The 11,676-nt window shown below is 37.7% G+C and overlaps 1 long non-coding RNA gene across 1 annotated transcript in view; it reads right to left on the bottom strand.

The window, feature by feature from the left end:
• Positions 1–672: 672 nt before the first annotated feature.
• Positions 673–11,676, bottom strand: part of LOC121137616 — a 46,906-nt gene continuing 35,902 nt past the window's right edge. Inside the window, exons 2-4 of the long non-coding RNA XR_005874907.1 lie at positions 8,116–8,262; positions 6,512–6,635; positions 673–2,059 (exon numbers count right to left, since the gene is read on the bottom strand). This is a non-coding gene — a long non-coding RNA (uncharacterized LOC121137616). The remainder of the gene's footprint in view (positions 2,060–6,511; positions 6,636–8,115; positions 8,263–11,676) is intronic.

Here is an 11,676-nt window from a genome sequence, read left to right as displayed (position 1 = left end):
TTGTTTTTAAAATTAAATTTTCTCCTGGTTTGTCACATCTTTTGATTCCTTTATGAGTACATTTTATGTAGTCAAATTTTTCAGCCTTTTAATAATGGATTTAATATTTTGAGTCACATATAGAAAGTCTTTGTATAGTGAATAGAGAAATTCCCCTGTGTTTCCATCTCATACTTCTATGACTTATTCTTATACATGATTTATATTTTTGAATATAATATGAGAAGTGGCTCTAATTTTACCTTCTTATGAATGGATCGCCAGGTGTCGAGCACATTCAATGGAAGATTTTCAATTTCCAGATCTATGTTGTATGGGATTTCAATTTCAGTTTCTAACATGCTTGCATGTTAATATTCCAGAACCATGCTGCTCATTTTTGAAAACTTTATGATCCATTTTACAGTCTGCAGCCATAGGGTCTCCTAAACTGATTTCTTTAGCTGCTTCCCTGGCTATCAGTTTTTTTTTATTTATACATAGTTAGTATAAATTTGTTTAGCCTCATCTAGTAACTCGCTTGTATTTGATTAAAATTATAATTTAACCTTGGAAGAACTATCATGTATAAGTTACCATTAATTAACATACCAAATATAAAGCAAAGAGAGACTTTCTCATTACTAAAATATAATTTGTACTTATTAGAAATGTTCTAAACTTTTCCTTTGATAATTTTTATACATTTATATTATTTTATATATTATTAACACTTCCAATCATAGAGTCAAAACTGGTAAAGCAAAGAGCAACCAAATAATGCCAAGCTCAAGAAATTTAAATCCTGTTGTTAGGCATTACTAGCAAAATGAACTCAATAATTTGGGCTGATTACAGCTGCTAAGTAATGTGAAATGTGTTAAAAATGAATGTGGTATAATTGCCCTCTTCTGCAACATTGTAAATGGAATACACAACCAAAGTCAAAGGTGATTGTGATTCTGGGTTAGTTCAGGATCCTTGATGTGATGAAAACATAGAAAGGGAGTACGTGAGGGAGCTGGCATGAAAGGGTGTGAAGGGCATGCACTGAATGCAAGAGGGTTCTCCTTGCAGGGAAAACCATGTGGGAAGAAACTGAAAAGGAGCTCAAACAAACACCAAACTGTGCACTGGTCACAATCCCTTGCCTGCCTACTAAACCCAAAGAAATGCCACACTGGGACATGGCATTCTCCCTCAAACGAACACCAAACTGTGCACTGGTCACAATTCCTTGCCTGCCTACTAAACCCAAAGAAATGCCACACTGGGACATGGCATTTTTCCATTCATCTCTGACAATGATACCAGCAGGACATTTTCTGTTCTATAACGGGACACAGCATGGGCTTTTCTCATTATTGAATTATTCCTGGAAAAGCCCCACCTCTATTTTAACCACTGTGTATAGAATATATAAATCTTAGACATGTTCTAATGTAGTGTGTATCATAAACTCTGTAAAAGAGGTTGGGGAGAGGGAATAGGAAGTGAAAGACAGAAGGCCCAGACAGAAACCCAAATATCCATGAAGCATCTGTTAGAAGGGCTTCAGTCGACTGACCTGGCTGGCTCTAATTGCTCAGCCCTCATAAAGACCATGTGTGCTAATATAGTGACCATTAAGGCTCAGCAATTTTAGGGGACACAGTCAAACAATTACTGACTTCCAAAGCAAAGAACAGTAACATTTTATGTTTCTTATGTAAGCTATTCTATGAATATGCATCTTCTACACACATGGTTGTTCTCCACACCATATACTAGGATTTCTGTTAATTTACCTCTACTCCTATTCCTAACCTAATAAGGACAAATCCTTCCTATTGCTGATAATTTGCAATGTTTCAATGAAGAAATGGGTTCATAAATACCTTCGAAACAAGATAAAGGATTTTGTGGAAATTCACTGAAATCCCATTTTAATCATATTTCGTAATGTGAATTATTATTAGATGCTTTCTTTAAGTTGGAATAGTTGAAGAAACTTCCAAATGCCTACTTGAATTTTTTTCCTATAACACCTTTTCAGACAATGTACAATTCTTGATTGTAGTCTCCCAAGGTTCTCCTCCTTCTGGAAAAAACAAAACAAAAACCTAAGTGATGGCACACACTGGCTTCATGAATTCATATTAGACATGTATTCAGTTTTCCTGAAAACAAGGATGCACTTAACATTGTTTCTCTGGCAACATAAGAACATCCTTTGTCATTTTTCTTTGCATGCTTCAAACTGTGTACTTTATATTTCTTTACATTTACTATTGCATGAATAATGTTTTTCATAGTTATGGTGTGCCGCCCAATCATCAAGAGGCAAAATTTAAGTTTATTTTTCATTCCTCAAGGTTAATTCTGCTGTTTTGAGTCCACACAGCCTGTCAGACTGAAGTAATTAAAGTTCTCTTCACTGTGTTTATAATCAGCATCTGTCATTTATACAAACATTTATTTTTGGTTTTACGAGACAGAGTTTCTCTGTATTGTTTTGGAGGCTGTCGGTCCAGCCCAGCCTTGAACTCACAGAGATCCGCCTGCCTCTGCCTCCCGAGTGCTGGGATTAAAGGCGTGCGCCACCACTGCCCGGCTCCACAAACATTTTAACATGAGAATGTGCACCACTGACAGATTGGGCATTGTACCAATGACAGAAGTTAGCAGTTCTTGAATCACTGGAACTCAGTAAGGAACATAGCAAGCACTGAATTCCTTTTATGCTGGAAGCCTTCTGTGACATTTTTTGCAATTCATGCTGAAGTCAAAGCATTAATAATAGTTATGTACTTACTTCAAACATAACTATCATTCACGTTTCACATAGTTATGTATATGAACTTTATATATACATGTATACACACATGTATGGATGTATATTTCAGGTATATATAATACATATCATGCATCAAAAAGGAAACATGAATGACAGGAATTGTTTAAAATCAGGGATAATAAACTATTTCTTTAAGGACATAGAAAGTAAATATTTTATGATTTTCTGACCCTATCAGAAAATAAAACACATAGTTGTTGCCGAGAGTTGGTGGCACACACCTTTAATCCCAGCACTCAGGAGGCAGAGGCAGGAGGATCTCCGTGAGTTCGAGATCATCCTGGTCTACAGAGCGAGTGCCAGGACAGTCTCGAAAACAGTACAGAGAAACCCTGTCTTGAGAAAAACAAACAAACAAACAAAAAATTTTGCAATTGTTATTAATAAGATAAGATAAAATACCTCATATAATGTTAAAATGTATTTACATTATGTTATAATTTGGATGTAAGTCATGCACCAAAGTTTGTCAGGTTACCTGACTTGAAATTTGACAAAGTAGAGGGTTTTGGGAAGGCAGTTGACCTAAACAAGGGGGAACACGTAGACCCCAGATTTATGCCTGAGAGGCCAGCATGGGACTGGTCCAGACACTGCCCCCACCCCTGAATCTGGGTGTCAGAGAAGAGGCCTAGGCAATCTGTTGGACCTTGGAGAATGGATCAGTATTTATTCCTAGCATGCAAATAGACTCTGGGATCCCATTCCACATGGAGGGATGCTCTCTCAGCCTGGACACACGGGGGAGGACCTAGGCTCTGCCTGAGATGATATGACAAACTCTGAAAATCCCTAATGGAAGCCCTTACCCTCCCTGGGGAGCAGAGGGGGATGGAGTGGGGTGGGGGGTTTGGAGGGTTGAGGGGCTAGGGAAGGAGGGAAGGGAGAGGGAACTGAGAGTACCATGTGTAAAAAGTTAAATAAAAATAAAAAAGGGGGTCTGGATCAGTCCCATGCTGGCCTCTCAGCTGTCAGTCTGGGGTCCAAGAGCTCCCCCTTGTTCAGATTGGCTGTCTCTGCTGGTTTTGCCAGTGCATTCTTTGCCAATTTGCTCATCACTCGTCTCTTTCTGTCACTGGGTTCTGTGGGTTCAGTTCAGTGTTTAACTGTGGATGTTTGCCTCTGCTTCCATCAGTCACTGGATGAAGGTTCTAGGATGGCTATAGACATCAAGTTCATTATCAGGAATGGAGATTTAAGGTGGTCTCTCCACTATTGCTTTCCTTGCCAGTTGGTGTCATCCCTTTAGATCACTAGAGGTCTCACTGATGCCAGATCTGTCTTCTAACATATGACTGGGCAACCTATGGGGCCCTGAGCAGTAGATCAGTGTTTATCGTTGGCATACAAATGGACTTTGTGTGTCCATAACACAAAGAGGGATGCTCTCTCAGCCTGGACTCTTAGGGGAGTGCCTGGACCCTTCCCTAAGTGAAACGACAGATTCTAGATATCCCCTATGTGGAAGGAACTGGGGATAGGATGGGAGGCTGGGGGATTCTAGGGGGTGCAGGAGGAGGAGAGGGAAAGGGAACTGGGAAACAAGCTATTTAAAATTAAATTAATAAGAAAGAAAGAAAAGAAAAACACGCAAAAAAGAAGTATAATAATCCTCTGCCTAACTAACAAATCTAAGTTTAAAAAGGATAAATGCATAGTGACAAAAGTGAAAGTGTAAAGGATTATATTCTGTGTCATATAATCCTTATAAATATAATGTGTCTGCAGTATATGCATTAAATGTAAAAGTGTTATTTCTGTTCTGGTGCCCTTTGATCTAAATTCTGATTTGTCTGCCTTTCTCTATGCTTCCTTCCAATCCAGTGCATACTATTCTAAGAAGCAAGTTCCCCACCAAAGTCTCAAACCCAATTCTCTATCCTAAATTCTTGGCTCCTCAGTAAAATTTGTTATGATACAGTTTCAAAGTTTTCCATTCCCTACAACATTGGGAATTTCCTAAATCTGAAGTTCCCTCTGTGGTGAATCATAGTAATAATAAGCTTTGAATAATTTGTTTGCTGTAGTATAGCAATGTGGTAGCCAGGGTCTAAACTGTTCCAACCAGTTGAGAAAATATAACCCAAGTCTGAGAGTACCCAGAGGGATAGATACACTAGCTGCAGCTGTCTTGAAAACAATTGAGAGATATAATTTTGGTTTTATAAGGTAAGCAAATATGACTAATGCATCTTAGTCCATTGCGTAAGATCCTACTTTATGCTCCCAAGCACTCTCCAGGGGTGCCTAGAGGTGAAACCCTGCCAGACCTGTAGGACATTAAGAAACTTTACTCATAACGTATTTGCTATCCTCATCTGCTCTGGCTTCCATCAAAAGCATTTGCCACTAGTTGAGAATTCAGATGGGATTTCTTCTTGTCCATGTGTGGGACTAGATTTGGCACAGGACCTGAAGAAGCTAGGTTAAGAGGCAGATGTGGTTCCCCAGTTTTAGATTCTATGGCTGGAATAAGGTAAGTAACTGGAAAGCTGGGGCCTCTAGAGTAATGCCAAAACAATCTCTTTTTTTCTTTTGGTTTGGTTTTGTGAGACAGGGTTTTTCTGTATTGCTTTAGAGGCTGTCCTGGAACTCATTCTGTAGACCAGGCTGGCCTCAAGCTCACATAGATCTCCCGCCTCTGCCTCCCAAGAGTTAGGATTAAAGTCAACAGCCACCAGTGCCCAGCAATAATCAATTCTTTGCTCAATGTCCTAAATGTATTGGGTCAAATAAATCACAACCATCAACAAAAATACTCCAAGACAGAATGTGACCTGTTTTACAGGATGGGTGTCATACTAATTATCTAGCTCAATTGAACCCTAACAGTTAACATTATCCATTGAAATTATAACAGAACTGTTAACACTAAATTGAATCATGATTCCATAAGGACCAATAGTCATTTCTTTGTGTTTACCAAGGCACCACAGTTTAAGCCATGAATGAAATTACCATGGGCTTTAATAACCACATGCTCTTCTGTATAAGTTTTCTACTATGTTCACTTACCACATTTTCTTTCTTTCTTGATACCTAGTTTGAATTACCTTTAAAGAAGAGCTAGGAAGCCTTACCAATATGACACATAATTCTTTTAATATCCATTTAAGCAAACCATGTATATATATATATATTCTTTAAATATAATTGTTTAATATAAAACTTACATTGTAAAATATCTCAGCAATATATTGTCAGCATTACATTTGATATGATGACCATTGAAAGGATACACAATAATCTAGAAATTACTCATGTTTTCCAAGATTTTCTATGTCAACAATATTATGAAGACAATCAATCCTTATTGCTTTAGGCAAAATATATATGAATACAAATTTTCTATTATGATTCATGTGGAGAATTCCTTATGTTTAGACAGGGTAATCTAATAAATCATACTACCCAGTTGTCTCCTGGTAAGATTGTGCCAGTCTTCCATCCTTTTCAGACAACATTCATGAAAGGTGGACATGGAAGGTGCAGGCAACCACTATTACAATGGCCTTGTACTAAAAGAACACACCCAATTCAAATTCTTCTGCTTAAAATGGTGAGATTGACTTTCAAACAGAGAGAAATCAATTGCAATGCAAAACTGAACAAAATATCTCAAGTATCCACTTGACTAAAAGCAGAAGGGAAGGTGCCTCACTTTTTCTTGGTTACCACCCCCTCTTACTTTCTTACATGTTTCTTGCAAAGATACACATTGACAAGTGTCCAGAGTTCCTCCAGTTGTTCATAGAGACCTGAGCCCAAAGTAGAGTCTGCGTTTCCCATCTGTCCGTGGTCCTTTAACCCGCAACGGAATCTGAGGAGAAATAGACACAGGTATGTGTTTCTTCTTTTTGCAATACTGGAGACAGACCTTGTGATCTCACACATGTTCAACAAGCACTGGAACACTGAGTAAAAGCCCATCCATTGTTTGCTTTGAGACATGGCCTCACTAAATTGCTTTGTCAGTTCTTGAACTTGCAATCCTCTTTCTTCAGTAGCTGAGAGTATAAGCCTGTGCAAACAGGTTCAGTCCTAAGCTAATATCTTGACCTTGGAGGTAACTGGTGTGTATTTCTTCTTTAGCTATAGCTAAGTATGAGAGGGTGTATTAACTGACTCCAAAGTCTCTTCCCTTTATAGTTTGAATTTCTGTTATTGTTTCAGAAAAGCAATGGGAAAAATTCAAAGTGTACAACACATTGTACTTTGGGTAGCTATGTGGTCTACTTTCAGATCAGCATATGACTGCTTCTCCAACAGGTCTCAATAAGGCAAGACCACAGAGATTGTCTCTCACTCAGCAAAGTATGCAGGACCCTTTTGTAGGACAAGGAAAAAGTTAGAGAAATACAAGGTAAATATATGCTAGCAATTTATGGCAAATAACTTCTATCTCTGCAAATATGCTTTGTTAAATTTTGATGGTAGTTCTTGAGAATGTGTTCCTATATTTATCAACTTTTAGCTTTGTAAAGACAGGATGTACCTGGCTTGATATTTAGCCAACCTAGCAAAATAATGAACAGTTGATTTTGCTTTAAAGGTTGTTTTAATGTAAGGGTTTGGGAAAAACATTTGACATATTTGTTTCTATCAGAAGCTAATTCTGAAGAGTGGGGGAAACATGCTTGTTTTTGAAGTATAAGTAAAGTCGGATCAAGATATTCAGGACCAGTCACATGTGTGAAACTCATTTGGTGGTTGGACAATTCCTCCACCGATAACCCTTTCCTGTCTCAGGACCTGACCCCAGGCTGTGGTAAGTCTGCAGCATTGCAATATCCTACAAATTATCTGAATTATTTTTCTTGTATCAGAGTTTCTAGTAAAATTAGAAATTATTAAAACTCTAGAATACAAAATTTTAAATGTTCCATAAAAGTTAGAAGCCTGAATTTCCTTTAGATTTGTCTTATGAGACAGTCTATTTTGTCTTTTTTATCTATTTTCATTGGATGTAGATTTTTTAAAAATGTATTCTCATACAATATATCCTGATTATAGATATCCTTCCCTTTACTTTTCCAAGTACTTCATCACCTCCCATTTCCTCCAGTTCCACTACTTTTTTTGTCTCACATTAGAGAAGAACAGGCATTTAAGAGATAACAAAAAAACTTGATAAAATAAAGTATAATAAGAGAAAGAAAAGGCTATCATATAGACATTAAGTGCTGTAAATAAATAAAAGGAAAAGAGTCCTAAGAGCAAGCAAAAGATTCAGCAACCCATTCATTTTCACAATCAGGAGTCCTATAAAAATTTTAAGGTATAATAAATATACAGAGGACCTGGTTCAGACTGGTGTAGGGCCTGTGCTTGCTGCTTCCATCTCCCTGAGCTCATGTGTGCCTTGCTCAGCTAATTAAGAAGGCCTTGTTCTCCTGGTGTCTTCCATCCCCTTTCTTACAATCTTTTCACCTGTTCTTCCTTGGTACCTATAGGTTTGTGAAGATAAAATGGAATGAGATTAAAACACTTTGAAAGTGAATACAGCATAAGCAAATAAGAGCTCAGGTTTTGCAGCATTTGAGAAATAAAAGTTGTTTTCCCAAGAATGAAAGTCTAAATTCTGAATGAAGGAATTTTGACTAACGACCTTATAATTAACCAACACAGCATGAATCATAAACATAATGAATAGATAAAACAAAGACTATATGACTTGAAAAATTTATCAGTTAATAACATATAAACACACTCTAATTCTAACTATTCAAAAATCTTGCCTGAAAATTTAGTTAATTAAGTACTAAAGATAAAAAACCAAAAGTGGTCGGACGTTGGTGGTGCATGCCTTTAATCCCAGCACTTGGGAGGCAAAGGCAGGTGGATCTCTGTGAGGTTGAGGCCAGCCTGGTCTACAGAGCCAATTCCAGGACAGCCTCTGAAACAATACAGAGAAACCCTGCCTCGAAAAAAACAAAACAAAACAAAACAAAAAACAAAAAAATCAAAAGTGAAAGCCTCATAGAATAACTGAATAAATTATAGAAAGATTCAAATATGCAAATGAACAACTATGGAGTTTATTGCTATAAAAACAATGTAAATTCCATATATCTTGACAAGTTTAACTGTCAATACAAATTAGAATACTGAGGGAATGTGGTCACAGACATGTATTGATTTTGTGAATGAATCAATAAATCACTAAATATGTTTTTTTATAAGATACAGAATGTCTACTCCAGTTTTTTTTTTTTTTGGTTTTTTCAGACAGGGTTTCTCTGTATTGTTTTGGAGCCTGTCCTAGAACTCACTCGGTAGACCAGGCTTGGTCTTGAACTCACAGAGATACACCTGCCTCTGCCTCCGGAGTGCAATGTCTACTCTTAGTAAGGAAGAAATATGGTTCACAAAAGAAAGGGCCAGGGCTAGCCCTTCCAGGCCCCAAATTCCAGAGATCTCAGCCAGGTGAGCTTGGGTCTCCTGGGGGACACTCCCCATCCTCTGCCCAAGACCCATCCCCTTGATCTTCCAGGGCCACTCCTGGCATCCAGAAGACCCGCCCACACAGGAAAGACATCAGCCCTTCCAGGCCCCAAACTCCAGGGAGCCCAGCCAGCCAGGAAAGACACCAGCACTTCCAGGCCCAAATTCCGGTGACCCCAGCCAGCTTCAGCTTCAGGAAGGAAGGAGACCAGTGGAGACAGAAAGACCCCACCAGCACCCACTAGAAGAAGAGATGGGAAGAAGACAGAGCAAGTGCTCACTCAGCAATCAAAAGACCAACATGACTCCACCACAATCTAGGGAACCAACACCAGCAAGACCTGAAATGCACTACATAGATGAAGCAGAGGAGACAGACCTTAAAAATCATTTTATGAAGATGATAGAAACCCTCAAAAAAGAAACGAGGAAATCCTTTAAATAAATAGAGGAAAAAATAAACAAAAAATTCCATGAAATGAGGGGAAAAAATTCAAGAAATAAACAAATCCCTCAAATAATCTAAAGAGTACCAAGAAAAAAACAACCAAAAAATGAAGGAAACAACTCAAACAGTTGAAGGATTGAAAGCTGAAATAGAAACAATAAAGAAAACACAGAACGAGGGGATGCTGGAAATGGAAAAGCTGGGTAAACGATCAGGAAATACAGATGGAAGTATCACCAATAGAATACAAGAGATAGAAGAGAGAATCTCAGGTGTTGAAGATTCATTAGAGGATATATAGTCGTCAACCAAAGAAAACCTCAAAACCAACAAATCCCTAACACAAAATATCCAGGAAATATGGGACACCGTGAAGAAGCCAAACCTGAGAATAATAGGTATAGAAGAAGGCAAAGAAATACAACTTAAAGGTACAGAAAACATATGCAACAAAATCATAGAAGAAAACTTCCCTAACCTAAAGAAGGATATGCCTATGAAAATACAAGAATCTTACAGAACCCCAAACCAGAAAAAAGGCACCTTGCCATATAATAATCAAAACATAAAACCTACAGAATAAAGAGAAAATATTAAGTGCAGCCAAAGAAAAAGGCCAAGTAATAGATAAAGGCAGATATATCAGAATTACACATGACTTCTCAATTGAAACGATGAAAGCCAGAAGATCCTGGACAAATGTCCTATAAACGCTAAGGGAACAAGAATGCCAGCCCAGACTACTATATCCAGCAAAGCTTTCAATTATCATAGATGGAGAAAACAATATTCCATGACAAAGCCAGATTTAAACAATATGTATTCATGAATCCTGCTCTACAGAAAGTGCTAGAAGGATAACCTAGATCCAAGGAAGATAAATACACTCACAAAGACACAGGCAATATATAATCCCACTTTACAAAACAGCAAAAGAAAAAGGGAGGAGAAACTACACAAAATAACTTCACTACCAATAAATCAAGCACAAACAAGAATCATCAATCAATGGTCACTGATATCCCTCAATGTCAATGGCCTCAACTTGCCTATAAAAAGACACAGACTAGAAGAATGGATACGAAGAGAGAACCCATCCTTCTGCTGCCTACAAGAAACACATCTCAACATCAAAGACAGACATATCTCAAAGTAAAGGGTTGGGAAAAGATTTTCCAATCAAACGGACCCAAGAAACAAGTGGGTGGAGCAATCCTAATATCTAACAAACTAGGCTTCAAATTAAAATCAATCAAAGAGATGAATAAGGACATTTCATCTTCATCAAAGGAAAAGACCATCAAGATGAAGTCTCAATTTTAAACATCTATGCCCCAAATACAAAGGCACCTACATTTGTGAAAGAAACATTATTAAAGTTCAAATGGCACATAAAATTTCACACACTAATAGTAGGAGACTTCAACACTCTGCTCTCACCACTAGACAGGACCCCCAGACAGAAACTTAACAAAGAAACAAAAGAACTAATAGAAATTATGACCCAAATGGGTTTAACAGACATCTATAGAACATTCCACCCAAACGCAAAGGGATATACCTTCTTCTCGGCACCACATGGAAGCTTCTCTAAAATTGAACTCATAATAGGAATCATAGCAAATCTCCACAGATACAAAAAAATTGGAATAACCCCCTGTATCTTATCAGACCACCATGCATGAAAATTAGAATTCAACAATAACACAAATCGCAGAAACCCTACAAACTCATGGAGATTGAACAATGCACAATTGCACCATCCCTGGGTAAAGGAAGAAATAAAAAAAGAAATTAAAGACTTCCTGGAATTCAATGAGAATGAAGACACAACATATGCAAACTTATGGGACACATTGAAAGCAGTGCTGAGAGCAAAGTTCATAGCACTAAGTGCCCACAAGAAGAAACTGGAGAACTGTCATACTAGAGAATTAATAACACAGCTGAACGTTCTAGAACAAAAAGA

Source organism: Mesocricetus auratus, unplaced genomic scaffold (assembly GCF_017639785.1).
Source record: "Mesocricetus auratus isolate SY011 unplaced genomic scaffold, BCM_Maur_2.0 Super-Scaffold_100691, whole genome shotgun sequence".
NCBI classification, from domain to species: Eukaryota; Metazoa; Chordata; class Mammalia; order Rodentia; family Cricetidae; genus Mesocricetus; species Mesocricetus auratus.
Note: the sequence above shows the minus strand (reverse complement) of the source record. Positions and strands in the feature narration are given on the sequence as shown.